General features: G+C 43.8%; 1 long non-coding RNA gene across 1 annotated transcript in view; it reads right to left on the reverse strand.

Annotated features, from left to right (window-relative positions):
• Positions 1-2,077: 2,077 nt before the first annotated feature.
• LOC138672102 (uncharacterized) overlaps positions 2,078-23,971 on the reverse strand; it is a 228,836-nt gene continuing 206,942 nt past the window's right edge. Inside the window, exon 3 of the long non-coding RNA XR_011319579.1 lies at positions 2,078-2,393. This is a non-coding gene — a long non-coding RNA (uncharacterized lncRNA). The remainder of the gene's footprint in view (positions 2,394-23,971) is intronic.

The following is a 23,971-nucleotide window of genomic DNA, read 5'->3' on the forward strand; positions in this document are numbered from 1 at the left end:
TTAGGGGGTCTACTTTCCAAATTGGTGTCACTTTTGGGGGGTTTCAATGTTTAGGCACATCAAGGGCTCTCCAAACGTGACATGGTTTCACATCTCATTTCCAGTCAATTTTGCATTGAAAAGTCAAACGGGAAGTCCTTCCCTTCAGAGCTCTGCCAGGCGCCCAAACAGTGGATTACCCCCACATATCAGGTATCAGCGTACTCAAGATAAATTGCACAACAACTTTTGTCATCCAAATTCTTTTCTTACCCTTGGAAAAATTAAAAATTGGGGGGGGAAATATCATTTTTGTAAAAAAATATGATTTTTTATTTTTACAGCTTTACATTGTAAACTTCTGTGAAGCACTTGGTGGATCAATGTATGCATCACACATCTAGATAAGTTCCTTAGGGGGTCTACTTTCCAAAATGGTGACACTTGTGGGGGGTTTCAATGTCTAGGCACATCAGGGGCTCTCCAAACACAACATGGCATCCCATCTCAATTCCAGTTAATTTTGCATTGAAAAGTCAAGCAGCGCTCCTTCCCTTCCGAGCTCTGCCATGCGCGCAGTGGTTTACCCCAACATAAGGGGTATCGGCATACTCAGGACAAATTGTGCAACAACGTTTGTGGTCCATTTTCTCCTGCTACCCTTGGTAAAATAAAACAAATTGGAGCTGAATTAATTTTTTTGTGAAAAAAAGTTAAATGTTTTTTTTTTTTAAACATTTCAAAAATTCCTGTGAAACACCTGAAGGGTTAATAAACTTCTTGAATGTGGTTTTGAGCACCTTGAGGGGTGCAGTTTTTAGAATGGTGTCACATTTGGTTATTTTCTATTATATAGACCCCTCAAAATGACTTCAAATGAGATGTGGTCCCTAAAAAAAATGGTGGTGTAAAAATGAGAAATTGCTGGTCAAATTTTAACCCTTATAACTCCCTAACAAAAAAAAATTTGATTCCAAAATTGTGCTGATGTAAAGTAGACATGTGGGAAATGTTAATTATTAAATATTTTGTGTGACATATCTCTGTGATTTAAGGGCATAAAAATTCAAATTTGGAAAATTGCAAAATTTTCTAAATTTTCGCCAAATTTTCATTTTTTCACAAATAAACACAGGTTATATCAAATAAATTTTACCACTATCATGAAGTACAATATGTCACGAGAAAACAGTGTCAGAATCACTGGGATCCGTTGAAGCGTCCCAGAGTTATAGCCTCATAAATGGACAGTGGTCAGAATTGTAAAAATTGGCCAGGTCATTAACGTGCAAACCACCCTTGGGGGTTAAGGGGTTAATGTTTGTTGGTATATTCTAAGAACAATATATGAAAACATCAGCTACAGCATATCACAATTGTTCATACGCTGCACATCGTCCATTTTCTACAGTAATAGGATCTTACAAAAAATAAAGAATTTTGTATCTATGTACACAATAAGCAGGATACGGGGCCAAAATGCCTAATAAGATGCCAGTTCATGAATATATGCATATAAATCTTCCCAAAAGAATAACAGTGTGTGAGTCTCCAGATTATTCACATCATCACTGTAATATGTGCAAAGTGACTACTAATACCCCTTCTTATCAATAGGCTTAGCTGGAACTTACCATCTAAGAACAGGTAACTACTATTGTTATGCAAATTTCATCCAGTAGTTTTCAGGGAAGATCAAATAAATTCATGAATAAGATTGCAGAAGGGGTATTGATCCTGAAAATCGAGCTATTACATATAATAACAGGAAAATAAATAGCATCGCTTTAATCACCCAAATTTTAGGGCTATGCATATTCCATTACACCACAAGCTGCTATATCTACAGTAGATAGTACTCTTTCTGGAAAGGATTCGATTAATGGGGCACCTGGTGGGTTTTCTTCACTTGTGCTGAGTGAATGATAAAATTTCACTTCTTGAAAGTCCACATCGTGCTTATGCAAAATCAAAGATTATATTTACAGAACATGCTTTTTATTAAAATCTGTAGAAAACTCTCACCCAATGGATCAAATTCAGCTAAAAGAATAAGAATACATTCAAGATATTTCCAAGGACGAGTAACATAGGGGAAATATAGACACTTAATGAGGGGCAAACACATCCCTACTAACAGTGTTTGCACACATATTTTTTATCAGGAAAAAGAACATGTTTTCTAGTGAAAACCATTTAAGGAAATGTTCCGTCTTTGGGGAGACTTCGGAGGGTTTTTTAATTTCTTTAATTGAAGTGTTTCTCATACGATTTTGGAGAGGCTTTTTTTTCCAGTTGCAACTTTTTTGCAGCCTTTTTATTGGATAGTGCCCAGCTTGATATGCTTTCCATTAAGATATGTTTCAAGGAAGGGACATGTCCTTTCTTTTCTTTCAACAGATGTTTCACAAAACCTGAAACAAAAGAAAACTGCTCAAAACACTGAACATATAAAGAGCAAAGTCGTTTTTAGTGATGAGCAAATTTGCTCGGATAAGTTGTTATCTGAGAATGCTTGGGTGCTAACCCAGTGAGAGAGACGTGCACGTGCGGGGACTCGAACATATCCTTATCCGAGCATGTTCGCTCATCACTAGTGGTTTTACAATTCAAATGAATAGGAAGAGTCCTTCCAACGTTTTATTGAGCGATTCTTCAGTGGTCTTTTAGAGCGGACACACTCCAAAAGACTCATCAAAAAACTTTGATTGGGCATGCTCTATCATTAGCAAAAAATGTTAAGGAAGCAAGGAAGCTAGTGGAAGTGGAATCTCCTTCAAGAGACCAGAAATTACAATACAGTTTAAGGCACTATAAATTAGAACACAATTTACACAAGCAAAATTGTTATTTAAGTGTTATATAAAGGCAACCTAGCCTTCATGCTGACTAAAACATGGACAGCATGATTCTGAGCCTGGCTGTGTGTTTGCAGTAAGGTGTAACCATCCTTGAAACACTCCAGTGTATGAAAATCTATGTAGTAATAGTAATTGGACTAGTCTAATCTCTGTGTATGATCTCATCTTGAAATTATATGATCTGCCACAGCATTTCAGAAAACATATACCTGGCTTTCATTGTGGAGCCATTTTTTTAATTCATACTTCTCCTAGTTTGAGCAGCATGAATTGCATAGAGTCAAGATGCCTCCTGAATGGAGAAACTAGTTGCAAGCATTGCTCATGTGTAATTCTAGCCCGTTATTCCTCACAAAAACTCTTCAAATCCTAAAGGTACCGTGGGCCCATTATATGAACTCTGAGCTTTAGTTCCTTCCATAAATTTCTATCAGTTTCAGGACAGGTGATTTACTGGGACATTCTAGACATTTATTTTCTTTCTCTGTAACCAACTGACAGTTTCCTTGGCCACCCCGTGTTAGCTTCATCATCCTGACAAATGATGGCAGATTTTTATCAAGAATGTCTCATTAAATGTCTCCATTCATTCTTCAATTATATTAAGTTTGCCAGTGCTAAAAAAACAGCCCCACAACATTGTGTTCATACCTCCAAACGTTACTGTTTGTGTGGTTTTTGGGGGTTACATGCAGTGCCTTTTGGCTTCCAAACATGATGGGCATTGTGGCATCCAAAGAGTTCAATTTTGGTCTCATCTGACCAGACTACATTCTCACAGTATTTCACAGGCTTGTCTACATTTTGTTGAACAAACTTTAAACACATGAGCATGCTTTTAGTTCCACAACGGAGTCTTGCACCGTGAGCGTATATGCAGGCCGAAGAGGTTGAGTGCATTACTCATTATTTTCTTTGAATCAATTGTACCTGCTGATTCAAAATATTTCTGTAGCTCTCTACAGGTGGTCTTGGCTCTTGTATAACTCTTGTGATAAATCTTTTCTCTCCTCTGTATGAAATTTTGTGGGGAACACCTGGTTGTGGCCAGTTTATTGTAAAATGTTGTTCTTTCCACTTCAAGATAATGGCCTCTACAGTGCTGTTACCTTTAATAGTTTAGAAATTCTACCATTATTATGCTTTGCAGCAATAAGGTTTTGAAAGTCTTGAGACATCTCACTTATTTTACCCACCCCATCACGAGATGTTTCTTCTGTGATGCCTTGGTAATGAAAGACCTTACATAGGCCATCAGTTGAACCAGCTGATATTATTTTTCACTAAGTGGCAGGATTGCTTTCTAATTACTAATAGATTTCCTCTGGTGTCATGCCTTTCTGTGGCTTTTTGCAACTCTCTTTCTGCATGTGTTCAATGCTTTTTCCCGGTGTTTTTTCTCCTTATTACACGTAACTTCATTTATGGACGTTTAATTTCTTTGCTTGTGTGGATTGGATGGGTTATTATCACCATCTGGTTAGAATTTCACGTCAATAGCACCTTTGGAAATAAATGCAATATCTTCAGTCAGATCATTTTGCAAAATGTGCTATAATGTAAAAAAGTTTGCTTTGTACAGTGGGCAAAATAAGTATTTGATCCCTTGCTGATTTTGTAAATTTGGCCTCTGACAAAGTTATGAACAGTCTATAATTTTAAGGGTAGGCTAATTTTAACTTTGAGAGATAGAATATCAAAATAAAATTCAGAAAATCACATTGTATAAATTATATAAAGCTATTTGCATTTTACAGTGAGAAATGAGTATTTGATCCCTCTGGCAAACAAGACTTAATACTTAGTGTCAAAACTCTTGTTGACAAGCACAGTCAGACGTTTTTGTATTTGATGATGAGGTTTACGCACATGTCAGGAGAAATTTTGGTCTACTCCTCTTTGCAGATCATCTCTAAATCATTAAGATTTTGAGGCTGACTGTCATGGTTAGGACATGGTTAACATCCTGTTCTCTTAGGGTTAATTTTGCTGGCCTCCCTTTCATTCTGGGAGGGGTATTTATACTCATACCAAACTAGGATTCGCTGTCAGCTATACTTTCTGTTCTAGTCTGTGTGCCTGGCCTCTGGAGTGTTTGCTCGGTTTGCAATTGTCTTCCTTGCTCTCCTTGCATTACTCTGTTTGTTTGTTCCTCTGGATTTCTGACATCTGGCTTCACTTCTGACAATCCCCTGTTTAACACCTTTGGTACTTCGTGATCTCCTGTCTCTGATCTTAGCTTGTTCGACTAATCTCTTGTGTTTATCCTTCCTCTGTTCCCTGGCTTCTGGCTCTGTCCTCGATCACCTCCCACTCTGTCACATGGTTCAGGTCGTGTTTGTACCTGTTTAGTTATCCGGCTCTTTCCTCAGCTCCCTTGCTGCTATGTTCAGCTTTTCCCACAGCAGTATTACCAGGGAGCCGTGACACTGTTGCTTGTCAACTCAGAGCTTCAACTCCCTCCATAAGTTTTCTATGGGAATAAGGTCTGGAGATTGGCTAGGCCACTTCATGACCTTAATGTGCTTCTTTTTGAGCCACTCCTTTTTTTTCCTTGGCTGTATGTTTTGGGTCATTGTCTTGCTGGAAGACCCAGCCACAACTCATTTTTAATGTCCTGGCGGAGGGAAGGAGTTTGTCATTCAGGATTTTACGGTATATGGCTCCATCCATTCTCCCATTGATGTTATGAAATAGTCCTGGGCCCTTAGCAGAGATACCCCCAAAACATAATATTTCCATCTACATGCTTGAAAGTGGGGGCGTGTTCTTTGGGTCATATGCAGAATTTCTCTTCCTCCAAACACGGCTAGTTGAGTTAATCTCAAAGACCTCAATTTTTGTCTCATCTGACAACAGCACCTTCTCCCAATCACTCACAGAATCATCCAGATGTTCATTGGCAAACTTCAGAGATGCTTTCACATGTTCCTTCTTGAGCAGGGGGACCTTGCAGGCACTGCAAGATTTTAAACCTTTACAGCGTAATGTGTTACCAATGGTTTTCTTGGTCAATGTGATCCCAGCTTCCTTGAGATCATTAACAAGTTCCCCCCATGTGGTTTTAGGTTGATCTCTCACCTTTCTCATGATTAAGGATACCCGACGAGGTGAGATTTTGCATGATGCCCCAGATTGATGTTGATTGACAGTCGTTTTGTATTTCTTCCATTTTCTTACTACAGTAGTGCATCAACAGATGTCTCCTTATCACCCAGTGTCTTACTTATGGTTTTGTAGCCCATTCCAGCTGTGTACAGGTCTATGATCTTGTGCCTGACATCCTTATAAAGCTCTTTAATCTTGCCCATGTTGTAAAGATTAGATTCTGACTGATTAAGTCTGTGGACAGGAGTCTTTTATAAATGTGACTGTTGTAAAGGTACCGTCACACTAGACGATATTGCTAGCGATCCGTGACGTTGCAGCGTCCTCACTAGCGATATCGTTCAGTGTGACAGGCAGCAGCGATCAGGCCCCTGCTGGGAGATCGCTGGTCGGGGAAGAAAGTCCAGAACTTTATATTGTCGCTGGACTCCCCGCAGACATCGCTGAATCGGCGTGTGTGACACCGATTCAGCGATGTCTTCACTGGTAACCAGGGTAAACATCGGGTAACTAAGCGAAGGGCCGCGCTTAGTAACCCGATGTTTACCCTGGTTACCATCCTAAAAGTAAAAAAAACAAACACTACATACTTACCTACAGCTGTCTGTCCTCCAGCGCTGTGCTCTGCACTCCTCCTGTACTGGCTGTGAGTGTCGGTCAGCCGGAAAGCAGAGCGGTGACGTCACCGCTCTGCTTTCCGGCCGCTGTGCTCACAGACAGTACAGGAGGAGTGCAGAGCACAGCGCTGGAGGACAGACGGCTGTAGGTAAGTATGTACTGTTTGTTTTTTTTTACTTTTAAGATGGTAACCAGGGTAAACATCGGGTTACTAAGCGCGGCCCTGCGCTTAGTTACCCGATGTTTACCCTGGTTACCGGCATCGTTGGTCGCTGGAGAGCGGTCTGTGTGACAGCTCTCCAGCGACCAAACAGCGACGCTGCAGCGATCCGGATCGTTGTCGGTATCGCTGCAGCGTCGCTAAGTGTGACGGTACCTTTAGACAGCTGTCTTTAATGCAGGTAACAAGCTGATTAGGAACATCTAATTGGTCTGTAGGCGCCAGAACTCTTAATGGTTGGTAGGAGATCAAATACTTATTTCTCACTGCAAAATGCAAATAAATGTATATAATTTATACAATGTGATATTCTGGATTTTATTTTTGATATTCTATCTCTCAATGTTAAAATTAACCTACCCTTAAAATTATAGATGGTCATGTCTTTGTCAGTGGGCAAATATACAAAATCAGTAAGGGATCAAATACTTGTTTTCCCCACTGTATACATGCACAGTTGGGCTACATTTCTTTGTCAGGATGAAGAAAGCGAAATATTCATTGGGACAGCGGGGACATGATATGAACAGGTGTCCAGTGCATGTAAGTGTATCTAGAATGTTTATAATGTTTATATACTTGACTGTATTACCCACGCTTTGAATAAGGGGAAAAGTGTAACCCATATCATCAAATAACAGTAGGGTAACCTTGTAACTTACTAGTGCATTCAAAACCACTGTGAATATTGCTATGTATGTCCCTGCTTAAAGTACAGCGGTCTCTGTGGTATATATTAAAAGATTGTATATGTTTTAACTCTGTTTAAATAAAAAGTGTTTTATTAAGCTTACTAGTCTTTGCCTGATGAAGAGACCTGTGTAGTCTCGAAAGCTTACAATTTGTTACCATCTTTTCAGTTGGCCATTAAAAGGTATCAACCACTGAGGACTCTCAATTCTAAATATTTTTCTATCTACTGGCTAACACGGTACCAAGATATATATCTTTCCGTTATTAAGCTTAATACACTCATTGGGTCTTTGCCCTTTATGCTAGTGTATTTAATTCAAGTTTTGCCCTGTTACTTTTTATGTGTATGAATAATAGATATCCTGCTATAACTAATTATCAGTGCATTTAACTCTTTCGCATAGAGAGACAATCTGTCCAGGAAGTATCTGGAAGTCAACAGGAGGGAGGCCAGACGTTGTTGGGAGAGGATACGGTCATGTGAGGGTCATATATTCTTGATTTATATTCTTTAATTTTAGATGTATGGTGATATCCATCAATTATTGATTAGTTTGCGTTCCATAGACCATTAATATGTCAATTTGTACTTAACAAATTGCACAATTTATGCAGTAAAGATTTCTTGAATCTTTCATACAGTGAGATCTGATGTGTGATTTAAGTGTTCCCTTAATATTTTTTTAAGTCGTGCAGTTTGCATTGCAACTTTCACAGATATATCCAACATAACAATGGCCTATTCTACAAACATTCAGATATAAATCTGAAAATGTTGAAGCAATACGCAAGTTATATCTGCATACAGTCACAATCTATGATTATTAGTTTGAGAAAATATGATTTATTCATGTTCCATCTTATGTGATTTTCTTGAAGTCCTCTTTTTCCATATTTAGACTCTCTTTAAAAATCCTAGCAAATATGAATAAATAAAAAGTGCAATCCATTTTTGTTCCCCTTGTTTTAGCAGTTTCTTTGATGATTCAATAATTTAGAGTCATGTTCTCTGCAGAGGCCTCACTGACACAAATTACACTTTACTGTATTCATGGGGATATCTTTCTGCAATATGCATAATCTTACATTCCCCTGATTTCCACTTACATTAAACATCTAAAGCAGGCATCCATCTATCTTCCAGGCTGCATTTGCACGTCTTTCTTTTTTCACAGCTCTTAAAAGCATCATCCTATCCCCACAAGCTAATAAAGGCAGTTTGCTGTCACTGTACAGATTTCAAGCAGCAGGACAGGGACTATTTGTGGCCTAAAGTTACTAAAAGAAAATTGCAGTGTTGCAAATGCCAGTGTGCTTATCCACCAGCATACCTTTGTGCAACGTTTTGGCAACTCACCATATAATGTAAAGTTAATCCGTCAGATTTCCCATGCTATGCTTTCTGAAGACATCATGTGTAGAGGAAGATGCATTGAGCTCAAGATACAGGTGCTTCTCACAAAATTAGAATATCATCAAAAACTTAATTGATTTTAGTTTTTCAATACAAAAAGTGAAACTCATGTATTATGTAGAGTGATTACAAACAGAGTGATCTATTTCAAGTGTTTATTTCCGTTAGTGTTGATTAGTGATGGGCGAGCACTGAAATGCTCGGGTGCTCGTTGCTTGAGTCAAGCAGATTGGAATACTCGGGTACTCGGCCAGAACAACGAGCCCAATGTAAGTCTATGAGAGACCCAAGTATTTTTACCGCGATCCCCCCCCCCCCAGGGGTCCTTTTAAGGTCCAAAAATGTCTGAAAATGATGGAAACACTGCTCAAATGACACAGAAACCTCAAATGGCTTATCTAGGGGGGCAGCCGGGGCATGTGCCCCGGGCGCAGCCGGCAGGGGGCGCATTTAGGACTCCTAATTTGGCGGTCCGCAATGTCTCCCCCGGTGGCTGCATTCTGCTGCCCCCCCCAGATTGAGAGTCGGCTGTTCTCTGTGCCGACTGTCAAGCTGACAGCCGACACAGAGAAGTTGCAGCACGCCGGCTCCCAACATGTGCAGATAAACCGCATGTGCAGCCTGTGGGGCTGCACTGGGGTCCGGTGGAGATGGAAGGGGCCCCTGCAGGGTGGTTGCGACGTGCAGGGAGAAATCCTTGCAGCTACGCTGCCTACAAGAGAAAATAGCAGCGGAGAGGAGAGAGGTGTTGTGTGTGTGTATGTGTATAGGTGAGAGGTGCTGCTTGTGTGTTGTGTGTGTATAGGTGAGAGGTGCTGTGTGTGTGTTGTGTGTGTGCATGCGTGCATGCGTAGTGCTGCGGGTGAATGTGCAGAGAGGTAAATGGTTTTGTGTGTGTGTACGGGGAGGAGAGGCGAGGGTAATGATGGGGCTGATGGGGAGAGGGCAATAATTGGGATAGAGGGGGAGGAGGTAATGATGGATGTGGTGGAATGGGCAATGATGGAGGTGGAATGGGCAATGATGGGGTGGGGGGAGGAAATGATGGAGGTGGTGGAATGGGCAATGATTGGGGTGGGGGAGGCTATGATGGAGGTGGGAATGGGCAATGATGGTGGTGGGGGGAGAATGCAATGATGGTGGTGGAGGAGGAAATCATGGAGGTGGTGGAAAGGGCAATAATGAGGGGGAAGAAATGATGGAGGTGGTAGAATGGACAAGGATGGTGGTGGTGGAAAGCACACTGATGATATTGGAGGGGGAGTAAATGATGGAGGTGGTAGAATGGGCAAGTATGGTGATGGCAGCGGAAAGGACAATGATGATGGTGGTGGAAAGGGCAATGATGGGAGTGCTGGGGAAGGAATAAATGATGGAGATGGTGGAATGGGAAATTATGGGGTGGTGGGAGAGAAAGCAATGATAGTAGTGGTGGAGAAGGAAAAGATGGAGGTGGTGAAGAGAGCAATGATGGGGTGGAGTACAGGAAAATAATGGGCATATGTGAGGAAACTGTACAGGAGAATGGGGGGCATGTATGAGGAAACAGTACTGGGGAATGGGGGGCATATCTGAGGAAACAGTATGGGGGATGGGTGCAGACAGTATGAGGAGCGAATGGGGGAATGTATGTGGACACAGTATGAGTAGCAATGTGAAAAATGTATATGGACAGAGTATGGGGAGTGAGGGTGATGGGATGTGTGCAGACACAGTATGGGGAGTCAGGTGAGCAGGCAGTGTAGAAAGTGAGGGGGTAAATATATGAGGAGACAGTATTGTGAATGGGGATGTCACCGGCAGCGACACTTTAGCGTACTATGAGGGGCCCTGTGCCAGTGACGTCGCTAACGAGTATTCCCCCCCACCTGATGATGGAACCTGCACTTTCATCTGCACCTTCCTCTTTGTCCCCGTGTAAGGTGGTATAGTATGCGGGAAGGGGAACCTCACTTTCAGCAGGGTCAGAATCTGGCTGTGTAGCGTGCAAGGGGAATGTAGCTTGGCTAATATTGAAGATGGGGGAAAGCCAAATTTTAATAGCGTTTCCTGCATGAAAGTCCAGTCAACCCTATCGAAAGCTTTCTCAGCATCTATGCTCATTAGTGCAATCGGTATTTTCTTCAATTTTGCATATTGCATAAGATGCAAGACTTTGTATGTGTTATCTTTCCCCTCTCTACCTTTCACAAATACAGATTGATTCAGGGAGATTAAGCCAGTAGCCGCTTTCAAGGTCAAGTGTGAAAAAGAACCTAACTTTCCTCAGAGCAGACAGGGACTTATCAATCCGGGGTAACGGGCATGAGTCCCTCACAGTACATGCATTGAGTTTTGGTAATCCACACAAAAACACAAGGTGCCGTCTGTTATGGCTGGTAATTCAGTACCACAATGGACATAGAGGTCAGTGCACATACAGTGACCTGGCAATAACCCAAAAAATAAGAACGAGCTCTGAGACGTGGGAACTCTGTTGACCGCAATCCCTAATCCTCTCCAACACAACTAGAGGCAGCCGTGGATTGCACCTAACGCTACCTATGCAACTCGGCACGGCCTGAGAAACTAGCTAGCCTGAAGATGGAACATAAGCCTACCTTGCCTCAGAGAAATACCCCAAAGGAAAAGGCAGCCCCCACATATAATGACTGTGAGTTAAGATGAAAAGACAAACGTAGAGATGAAATAGATTTAGCAAAGTGAGGCCCAACTTCCTGAACAGAGCGAGGATAGAAAAGGCAACTTTGCGGTCAACACAAAACCCTACAAAATCCACGCAAAGGGGGCAAAAAGACCCTCCATACCGAACTAACGGCACGGAGGTACACCCTCTGCGTCCCAGAGCTTCCAGCTAGCAGAAAAAACAAATTGACAAGCTGGAATAGAAAAAACAGCAAACAAATAGCAAAGAGGAACTTAGCTATGCAGATCAGCAGGCCACAGGAACACTCCAGGAGGAAACAGGTCCAACACTAGAACATTGACTGGAAACAAGGATCCAAGCACCAGGTGGAGTTAAATAGGGTAGCACCTAACGACTTCACCATATCACCTGAGGAAGGAAACTCAGAAGCCGCAGTACCACTTTTCTCCATCAACAGAAGATCACAGAGAGAATCAGCCGAAGTACCACTTGTGACCACAAGAGGGAGCTCTGCCACAGAATTCACAACAGTACCCCCCCCCTTGAGGTGGGGTCACCGAACCCTCACCAGAGCTCCCAGGCTCCCAGGACGACCAGGATGAGCCATATGAAAGGCACGAACAAGATCGGGAGCATGGACATCAGAGGCAAAGACCCAGGAATTATCTTCCTGAGCATAACCCTTCCACTTTACCAGATACTGGAGTTTCCGTCTAGAAACACGAGAATCCAAAATCTTCTCCACAATATACTCCAACTCCCCCTCCACCAAAACCGGGGCAGGAGGATCAACAGATGGAACCACGGGTGCCACGTATCTCCGCAACAATGACCTATGGAATACGTTATGTATGGAAAAAGAATCTGGAAGGGTCAGACGAAAAGACACAGGATTAAGGACCTCAAAAATCCTATACGGACCAATAAAACGAGGTTTAAACTTAGGAGAGGAGACCTTCATAGGAATATGACGAGAAGATAACCAAACCAAGTCCCCAACCCGAAGTCGGGGACCCACACAGCGTCTGCGATTAGCGAAACGTTGAGCCTTCTCCTGGGACAAGGTCAAATTGTCCACTACATGAGTCCAAATCTGCTGCAACCTATCCACCACAGTATCCACACCAGGACAGTCCGAAGACTCAACCTGCCCTGAAGAGAAACGAGGATGGAACCCAGAGTTGCAGAAAAACGGTGAAACCAAGGTAGCCGAGCTGGCCCGATTATTAAGGGCGAACTCAGCCAAAGGCAAAAAGGACAACCAGTCATCCTGATCAGCAGAAACAAACCATCTCAGATATGTCTCCAAGGTCTGATTGGTTCGTTCGGTCTGGCCATTAGTCTGAGGATGGAAAGCCAAGGAAAAAGACAAGTCAATGCCCATCCTACCACAAAAGGCTCGCCAAAACCTCGAAACAAACTGGGAACCTCTGTCAGAAACGATATTCTCTGGAATGCCATGTAAACGAACCACATGCTGGAAAAACAATGGCACCAAATCAGAGGAGGAAGGCAATTTAGACAAGGGTACCAAATGGACCATCTTAGAGAAGCGATCACAGACCACCCAAATGACTGACATCTTTTGAGAGACGGGAAGATCTGAAATAAAATCCATAGAGATATGTGTCCAAGGCCTCTTCGGGACCGGCAAGGGTAAAAGCAACCCACTGGCACGAGAACAGCAGGGCTTAGCCCGAGCACAAATCCCACAGGACTGCACAAAAGTACGCACATCCCGCGACAGAGATGGCCACCAAAAGGATCTAGCCACTAACTCTCTGGTACCAAAGATTCCAGGATGACCAGCCAACACCGAACAATGAACCTCAGAGATGACTTTATTCGTCCACCTATCAGGGACAAACAGTCTCTCCGCTGGGCAACGATCAGGTTTATTAGCCTGAAATTTCTGCAGCACCCGCCGCAAATCAGGGGAGATGGCAGACACAATTACTCCCTCTTTGAGGATACCCACCGGCTCAGATACACCCGGAGAGTCAGGCACAAAACTCCTAGACAGAGCATCCGCCTTCACATTTTTAGAGCCCGGAAGGTATGAAATAACAAAGTCAAAGCGGGCAAAAAACAACGACCAACGAGCTTGTCTAGGATTCAACTGCTTGGCGGACTCGAAATAAGTCAAGTTCTTATGATCAGTCAAGACCACCACGCGATGCTTAGCTCCTTCAAGCCAATGACGCCACTCCTCGAATGCCCACTTCATGGCCAGCAACTCTCGATTGCCCACATCATAATTTCGCTCAGCAGGCAAAAACTTCCTGGAAAAGAAGGCACATGGTTTCATCACCGAGCAATCAGAACCTCTCTGCGACAAAACAGCCCCCGATCCAATCTCAGAAGCATCAACCTCGACCTGGAACAGAAGCGAAACATCTGGCTGACACAACACAGGGGCAGAAGAAAAACGACGCTTCAACTCTTGAAAAGCTTCCACAGCAGCAGAAGACCAATTGACCACATCAGCACCTTTCTTGGTCAAATCGGTCAATGGTTTAGCAATACTAGAAAAATTGCAGATGAAGCGACGATAAAAATTAGCAAAGCCCAGGAACTTTTGCAGACTTTTCAGAGATGTCGGCTGAGTCCAATTATGGATGGCTTGGACCTTAACAGGGTCCATCTCAATAGTAGAAGGGGAAAAAATGAACCCCAAAAATGAAACCTTCTGAACACCAAAGAGACACTTTGATCCCTTTACAAACAAAGAATTAGCACGCAGGACCTGAAACACCGTTCTGACCTGCTTCACATGAGACTCCCAATCATCCGAGAAGATCAAAATGTCATCTAAGTACACAATCAGGAATTTATCCAGGTACTCTCGGAAGATGTCATGCATAAAGGACTGAAACACTGATGGAGCATTGGCAAGTCCGAATGGCATTACTAGATACTCAAAATGGCCCTTGGGCGTATTAAATGCAGTTTTCCACTCATCGCCTCGCTTAATACGCACAAGATTATACGCACCACGAAGATCTATCTTGGTGAACCAACTAGCCCCCTTAATCCGAGCAAACATATCAGAAAACAATGGCAAGGGGTACTGAAATTTAACCGTGATCTTATTCAGAAGGCGGTAATCTATACAAGGTCTCAGTGAACCATCCTTCTTGGCTACAAAAAAGAACCCTGCTCCCAATGGCGACGATGACGGGCGAATATGCCCCTTCTCCAAATACTCCTTCATATAACTCCGCATAGCGGCGTGCTCAGGCACAGATAAACAGTCGACCTTTTGGGAATTTACTACCAGAATCAAATCGATAGCACAATCACAATCCCTATGCGGAGGTAGGGTATCGGACTTGGGCTCATCAAATAGATCCCGGTAATCAGACAAAAACTCAGGAACCTCGGAAGGGGTTGATGACGAAATTGTCAGAAATGGGACATCACCATGTACCCCCTGACAACCCCAGCTGGACACAGACATGGATTTCCAATCTAATACTGGATTATGGACTTGTAGCCATGGCAACCCCAACACGACCACATCATGCAGATTATGCAACACCAGAAAGCGAATAACCTCCTGATGTGCAGGAGCCATGCACTTGGTCAGCTGGGTCCAGTACTGAGGCTTATTCTTGGCCAAAGGCGTAGCATCAATTCCTCTCAATGGAATAGGACACTGCAAGGGCTCCAAGACAAACCCACAACGCCTAGCATACTCCAAGTCCATCAAATTCAAAGCAGCGCCTGAGTCCACAAATGCCATGACAGAATACGATGACAAAGAGCAGATCAAGGTAACGGACAGAAGAAATTTTGACTGTACCGTACCAATGGTGGCAGACCTAGCGAACCGCTTAGTGCGCTTAGGACAATCAGAGATAGCATGAGTGGAATCACCACAGTAGAAACACAGCCCATTCAGACGTCTGTGTTCTTGCCGTTCAACTCTGGTCAAAGTCCTATCGCACTGCATAGGCTCAGTTACTACCGCCAAATGGTGCACAGATTTACGCTCGCGCAAGCGTCGACCGATCTGAATGGCCAAAGACATAGACTCATTCAGACCAGCAGGCATAGGAAATCCCACCATGACATCCTTAAGGGCTTCAGAGAGACCTATTCTGAAAATAGCTGCGAGCGCACCTTCATTCCACTGAGTGAGTACGGACCACTTTCTAAATTTCTGACAGTATACCTCTATTTCATCCTGACCCTGACACAGAGCCAGCAAATTCTTCTCTGCCTGATCCACAGAATTAGGCTCATCCTTACAGCAATCCGAGCGCCAGGAAAAACGCATCGATATTACTTAATGCAGGATCTCCTGACGCAAGAGAAAATGCCCAGTCCTGAGGGTCGCCACGCAAAAAAGAAATAACGATCCTAACTTGTTGACCTGGGTCACCAGAGGAACGAGGTTTCAAAGCTAGAAATAGTTTGCAATTATTTTTGAAACTCAGAAATTTAGTTCTATCTCCAAAAAACAAATCAGGAATAGGAATTCTCGGTTCTAACATAGAATTCTGAACCACAAAGTCTTGAATACTTTGTACTCTTGCCGTGAGCTGATCCACACATGATGACAGACTTTTAATGTCCATTGCTACACCTGTGTCCTGAACCACCCAAATGTCTAGGGGAAAAAAAAGGCAAAACACAGTGCAAAGGAAACAAAATGGTCTCAGAACTTCTTTTTTCCCTCTATTGAGAATCATTAGTACTTTTGGCTTCCAGTACTGTTATGGCTGGTAATTCAGTACCACAATGGATATAGAGGTCAGTACACATACAGTGACCTGGCAATAACCCAAAAAATAAGAACGAGCTCTGAGACGTGGGAACTCTGTTGACCGCAATCCCTAATCCTCTCCAACACAACTAGAGGCAGCCGTGGATTGCGCCTAACGCTACCTATGCAACTCGGCACGGCCTGAGAAACTAGCTAGCCTGAAGATGGAAAATAAGCCTTCCTTGCCTCAGAGACATACCCCAAAGGAAAAGGCAGCCCCCACATATAATGACTGTGAGTTAAGATGAAAAGACAAACGTAGAGATGAAATAGATTTAGCAAAGTGAGGCCCAACTTCCTGAACAGAGCGAGGATAGAAAAGGCAACTTTGCGGTCAACACAAAACCCTACAAAATCCACGCAAAGGGGGCAAAAAGACCCTCCGTACCGAACTAATGGCACGGAGGTACACCCTCTGCGTCCCAGAGCTTCCAGCTAGCAGAAAAAACAAATTGACAAGCTGGAATAGAAAAAACAGCAAACAAATAGCAAAGAGGAACTTAGCTATGCAGATCAGCAGGCCACAGGAACACTCCAGGAGGAAACAGGTCCAACACTAGAACATTGACTGGAAGCAAGGATCCAAGCACCAGGTGGAGTTAAATAGGGTAGCACCTAACGACTTCACCATATCACCTGAGGAAGGAAACTCAAAAGCCGCAGTACCACTTTTCTCCATCAACAGAAGATCACAGAGAGAATCAGCCGAAGTACCACTTGTGACCACAAGAGGGAGCTCTGCCACAGAATTCACAACAGCCGTCTTTCTTCTGTACTAACACAATTGGAGCAGCCCACGGACTTTGGCTCTCCCTAATCATGCCAGCCTACAACATCTGTTTCAATATGCTCTTCACTTCCTGGTATAACTGTGGGGGGATTTGCCATTAACGCTCTCTTATGGGTGCGGTGCTCCTCGTTGGTATTTCGTGCGTAATGGCCGGGGTGCAGCCAAAATCATCCTCGTGGAGGGTGAAAACTTCTTTATACCTTCCCAGCAGAGCTTCTACCTGTCGCACCTGAGTGGTTTGAGTTCGGGCAGCTCAGCCCGCTTACGTTCCAGGATGGGTCAGCCCTCCTTAATGTCATGAGGCTCTGGCATGGAGATGCAGTTTAATGACACAGTCCAAGGATCTCCAGTTTGTACCTCCAGTTGTACTGTTTGAGGGGGCACTATTTCCTCAGGTAGGTTCATTGTTTGGGCCACCACACTTCTGGGAACAAAAGAAATGTCCTGAGCTTCTAAGTTGATGTACCGCATGGGAACGGTCCCTTCCCATACAATGGCTAATGTATGCACCACTAGGAGCCCTGTGGGTAATTGTTCAGAAGAGGATGGTTCGATTTGGACCTCAACCCCCTCCAAGGGGACACAAGTGCGAACGGCAGAGACAGTAATGTTTATCCTGGTGGAAGAACAATTTTGGTGGAGGCTGGGACAATTACTTTTTTAACATTCCTTTCTCACAGTTAGACTCCTGTAATTGTGCCACTTGTGATAGTTGTTGAAAAAATTTTTTCTCTGTGGTGTATGTGGGCCCCACTGTTTTAGAGTCTCATTAGAGGGGTCTCTGAGAAGAAGGCTCCCAAACTCCTTCAGCACATTCATTTCAAAGGTGACAGCGGGTCCATAATTCACTTCTCCCTGTGTCCGCACCACACCTTTCCCACAGACAGACACCTGCATCCATACCACCCCTGCGACCGGGATGGGTAGCTTGTTGGCTGCCATGAACTTTATCTCAGAGCTCCTTTCAGGTCGGTTTGCTTGGGGAAAGTGTTGCCGGTAGTAAGCCTCTGAAAGTGTGTTACCCTTGCAATGCATTCATATATTGGGTTACGGTCTCCACCTCCCTCTGCATTCTACTAAAAAGACGTGTTCTCGGTTTCCCTATGTCTGTGGGGTCTCCATGAGTCTCCTTCAAGATCTGTAACACCTTGTTAAAGGTATCCCTGTCTCGTGGGGTCCGTAAAATTACTGAATCTCTGGCTTCCCCATCCAAAGCCACCTCAGCCTCCAGCGCAGGGGTCATGGGGTGCATTGTCATCATGCCTCTAAGGCGTTCAGTCCAGCTCCACAGCATAGTGTCGCTCCCCGAGAATTTGGGAAAATTACTCAGCATGGCCCCAGGGAAAGGCTAGTCCTGGGGCCACCCTCAACTGCTTGGTCTGCCGCCTGTATGCTACTGGACTGCATCCTGCCGACTGCGCCAAGTGTAGGTTAATTAATCAGTCTATGTGTGGTGGAGGATGGTGGCTGGAAGATCCCATGGTGGCCCTGCAGGTGCAAGATGTCTCCGATCCGGCCCCACAGAAGGGCGATACACTGACTCCTTGCGATGATCCGGGCAGAGGGGTGGAGGGGCAGAGGTGAAGTTCGGCGGCACAGTGGAAGAAGCATAAAGTTCAGCAGACAAGGCCGCAGCAGAAGCACACAGTCCAGCAGACACAGCCACAGGCACTGGCCGGTCCTTAGCAGGCACCATAAGGATGGGACTAAGTGGTGCCTCCGCGGTGGTGAGTGGAGCCAAGGTACGCACTCTTTACTAGTCACTACCCAGTGTGGATGTCTCTTTAGGCTGAGGGTAGTGCATGTCGGCAGTAACACTATCTGGGAATACAGGCACAGCTAGCTGGCATGGGTTCGTCACGAGGGAGTCAACCGTCTCACTACTCACAAGCTCGTTCCCTGCCAAGTGTTCTGTCTTCCTGCTCAATCTGCTATTTGTGTCGGACCCACCCCAATCAGTCCAGTGTCCTGAACTGCTCCGGTCAGAAATCTCATCCTCCTGAAACAATGGTGACAGCCCCAACAGTTCCGGCCCAGACATGCAAGAGAGACCGTTAGCTTGACTCTCCTCCCTACACTTACAACTACACACCATAATTAAAATGTATTTGGCATGCAAACTCTTATAGAATAAACTGTAAATTACTGCATATGGAATGGCAAGCAGAACTCACACGCTTCATTATTAGTCTGGGTTTAAAACCTGTCAAGTGAAAACATGCTATTAACCTTCAGATGTATGGTAATAAGCATATTAATAGCATTCTGAATCTGCCCCCACTGCTGGAATGAAATTAACTGTCAGTCATAGTTGGGGTGCAGTTTTACAGTTGGCGCTTACTATACACAGAGTGGTGGCTGAACTCGTGCTGCCCACGCCACCATAACTGAAACATGAATGCTGCAGGGACAACCAAAGTTAATTTCCTCCTAGCAGCAGTCATCAAATTAACAGTGCCAGCCAGTAGGGCAGATTCAGAACATTACTAATCTGTAGGCCAATCTCATATCTGCAGGTCAATAGTGTTTTTTCATGTGACAGGTTGCCTTAAAGACTAACAAAAAGAGCTTCTGGACTTGGGAGTAAGGCTCCAGACAGTGTGTGATTTGTTCCTTAGGTGTGAGAATTATTAAGATGATGAGAGATACTTATGGGGATATTTACCATATATACTCGAGTATAAGTTGAACAGAGTATAAACCGAGGCACCTAAATTTTCCAGGGAAAACTGGGTAAGCTTATTAATTCGAGTATAAGCTGGGTATGTATTGTCCCCTTATCCCTGTCCTGCTATGTGTGGCCCCCTGTCTTGTCCTGCTCTGTGTGGTTCCCCACGTCCTGTCCTGCTCTGTGTGGCTACCCCTGTTGTTTGCATGGGTCCCCTCATTGTATACATTGCTCACCCCGTCCCATCCTGTGTGCATGGCTCGGCTCCCCTGTCCCATCTTTGTATGCATGGCTGGGCTCCCCTGTCTCATCTTTGTAACCATGGCTTGGCTCCCCCATCCTCCCCCATACTACCTCATCATACTCACCCTCCTTGCGCCATCGCTGCATGTCCCTGCATCTGCATTGTCCCGATGTGGCAGTTGTTCCTGTGCTAAGCGGTCACTTGGTACCACTCATTAAGTTAATTAATATGCACTCCATGCCTATGGGAATGGAGACGCGTGCATATTCATTACCTTAATAAGCAGTACCACGTGACCGTTCAGCAAAAGGAAGAGGAGCTACCGCACCATTACAATGGAGATGCAGGGACGTTCAGCGACGGCGTGAGGAGGGTGAGTATGATGTCACAGCCGCCGGCTCCTGCCGCTGCTCCACCGCTCCCTTCCCCTGCTGGCTTTCTGGACAATGACTCATGTATAAGCTGAGGGGGGCGTTTTCAGCACAAAAAAAATGTGCTGAAAATCTTGGCTTTATACACACGTGTATATGGTAGTTTAAAGAACAACTCCTGTTTGAAAGCTACATGCTGAGACACTTTCTCTACCCTGCAATTTCACCTGTAAAGACACAGGTATTACTGATTGAATAATACCGTTCTCCAACTTTTTCATGTTGAACCTGGATCATAATGTAAAAATAGCTGCATAGAGGAATAAAATATTTATTATTTTTTAATTTCACCTCTCCATTGCAGAGATTGTAGCAATCACAATATTGGCATTTAATGAGTTAACTTTATATTTTTAAGTCCAAACAGGTGTTATTAGTTAGTTTTCTGCATACTTCTTCTGCCTGCATAAGTTTTCCATTCATCAGCAAGCAGCAACACAAACCCACAATGGCTAAGGTTTTTCAGCACATGAGATGTAATGAGACAGCTCTGGTCTCCTGGTCTAACCTCCTGCATGATTAGAAAGGCCTGGGTATATCACACAGATGACTCACACCTTTCAGATAATTTCGACGTGGGGGTAAGGCTAGGTTCACATTGCGTTAGGGCAATCCGTTTAGCGCATAGCGCTAGCGTATTGCGCTAAAGCAATGCCTTTAGAGGGATCGCGTTTTCCGATCTCGCTAGCACAGATCCCCGATCTGCGCTAGCAAGGAACGGACCTCGGTCCGTCACAAAATAACGGCACATGATAAAAATCACATTGCCATCAATGGGTGCGCTAATTGACCCGTTGCATGGCGTTAATAGCGACAATTTTGCCGTGCAACGGAGTCCGTTAGAGTTAACCCATTAACGCAATGTGAACCTAGCCTAAGGGTAGCAGATAGTAATACTTTATGTTGTCATCAAAGAGTAAAATTGAATCAACAGTTTCCCTCTACATATGAGTGACTGAATGACAGAGACAGATCTTTAAAAAGGTTATTCAGTGATCAGCATTTTTCATCTATCCATAAGAAAGGTGCTAAACTTATGGATGGATACTGGTCCAACCATTGTTATCTCCTCGAAAAGAAAGGTCCTTTATCTCACATGTGAATGAAAGAAAATGTCCATGTTCACATCACACCTATTTTTATGATGCCATAATAGCAGGGTCTACTTGTTCCATGAAAGAATAAAACAATTTTATGAAATGTCATTTTTATTATATAACATATATCCAGGACATAATTTAGACAACAAATTATAGAATGTACAGTACACATGTATATAATGCTACATTTTAAATGTACAGCATAGCTTATGTATCCCCATGTTTATGAATTCCTTGTGACACCATAAATCAATGTTTAGTATTCATCTCCTTGAGTTATCCATAACAGCATTTGGAAGTTTCACGCAGAGGGCAAAGCAAGTTATATTCTTTCTTAATATTTGGCCTTGGCATACAATTCAACTTTCATTTTGTTCCTTCATGGCTGATGGGTCCCATCAAGTAAAATTCAATCTTCATAACCTGTTTCCTTCAAGAAAGAAGGCAGGAAAAAGAAGAGTATTTTCCCAGGGAGATGTCATTTATTTGTGGTTATGATTTATTTTGCTTTTTTTCTTTGCTCGGTCACACAAGAGGAGTATTCCATTTTTTTCTTCATTTAATTTTTTAGATAGGATTGAAAGTAATATTGCTGTCAAAATATCTTTGGGAATAGTGTAAAAGATTTCTCTGGACAAGTCCAAATACACAATACTTGCAACAAACATATATATATGTGTATATGTATAAATATAGACATATATAATTATTTAATTGTTTAATTGTTTTTTTATTTTTTCATTTTTAAAACCCTCCAGTTTTATTTTAATGCTTTCCTTATATACAAGATTATTATAAATATTATTATTATTTTATTATAATGTCAAATATTTATTTTGGGCATATACCTGAGCTCTGCCTGCTGCCATTAATAACAGTGAGGCTGCAGTTGATGGGAATATTTATCAGCCAGCACCAGCACTAGGGGTGGGCTGGGCCTGGTGGATAGAGGCAAATGCCCCCTGGCACACTCCCCCAGCAGCAGTACGGGCCGGCAGCATAATGGATATTGTGCGTGGCTGTGTGCGTGGTGCACTGTGACGCGGCCGACAGCAGACACAGCCGCATCACAGTCTATCAGCGCACACATCTGCGCCAGGGCTGGGAGCTGTGCATGGCCGTCATATTGATGGCTGCGCAGCTCCTGCCCCCTCCATGCTCTCTGTACTACGGGGTCAGGTGTCAGGCGTGCACGATGACGTCATCGTGCATGCGCCAACATGTCCTGGACACTGGAAGCACAGAAGCATTGCAGGGGAGAGACTGGTGAGGTATGAAAAACTTTTGTTTCCTTTATAAAATGAATTTGATGGGTGGGGGGAACTGCAAGTGATGAAGTTGGGGGGTGTAAGGAGGACTGCACATGATGGAGTTTGGGGGTTAAAGGAGACTGCACTTGATGAGGTGGGGGGGTAAGTGTGGCTGCATGTGATGAAGAGGGAGTGGGGTTGTGCAAGATGGAGTTTGGGGCTTAAAGGAGACTGCACATGATGGACTGGGGGTAAGTGGGGCTGCACATGATAAAGGAGGAGTGGGGCTGCACATCATGGAGTTTGGTGGTTAAAGGAGACTGCACATGATGGCATGAGGAGGTAAGTGGAGCTGCAGATGAAAAAGGAGGAGTGGAGCTGCACATGATGGAGTTTGAGGGTAAAAGGAGACTGCACATGATGGCATGGGGGTAAGGCTAGTTTCACATTTGCGTTTAAAAACGCAGTGTTTAAAACGCAAACGCAGGTGGTGAAAAAAACGCATGTAAACACGTGCAAACACTGCGTTTTTAGACGCATGCGTTTTCGCATGCGGTAAAAAAACACGTCGTTTTTACTCGTTTACATGCGTTTTTCCTGCGTTTGCGTTTTTGGTACGCATGATGAGAAATTTTTGGGGGGAATAAAAAGCGTCTTTAGTGTGTGACAGCTGCCAATCATAAAAATCAACTAGAAGACCCACTATAAATAGAAATGGCTAGGGTTAGGGTTAGGGTTAGGATCCCTATGGTTGGGGTTAGGGTTAGGGTTAGGATCCCTAGGGTTAGGGTTAGGGTTTAGATCCCTAGGGTTAGGGTTAGGGTTAGGATCCCTAGGGTTAGGGTTAGGGTTATGGTTAGGATCCCTAGGGTTAGGGTTAGGGTTTAGATCCCTAGGGTTAGGGTTAGGGCTAGGATCCCTAGGGTTAGGGTTAGGGTTAGGATCCCTAGGGTTAGGGTTAGGGTTAGGATCCCTAGGGTTGGGGTTAGGGTTAGGCTCCCTAGGGTTAGGGTTAGGGTTTAGATCCCTAGGGTTAGGGTTAGGATCCCTAGGGTTAGGGTTAGGGTTAGGATCCCTAGGGTTAGGGTTAGGATCCCTAGGGTTAGGGTTAGGATCCCTAGGGTAAGGGTTAGGGTTAGGGTTTGGATGCCTAGGGTTAGGGTTAGAGTTAGGGTTT

The sequence above is a fragment of the Ranitomeya imitator genome, chromosome 3, assembly GCF_032444005.1.
Source record: "Ranitomeya imitator isolate aRanImi1 chromosome 3, aRanImi1.pri, whole genome shotgun sequence".
NCBI classification, from domain to species: Eukaryota; Metazoa; Chordata; class Amphibia; order Anura; family Dendrobatidae; genus Ranitomeya; species Ranitomeya imitator.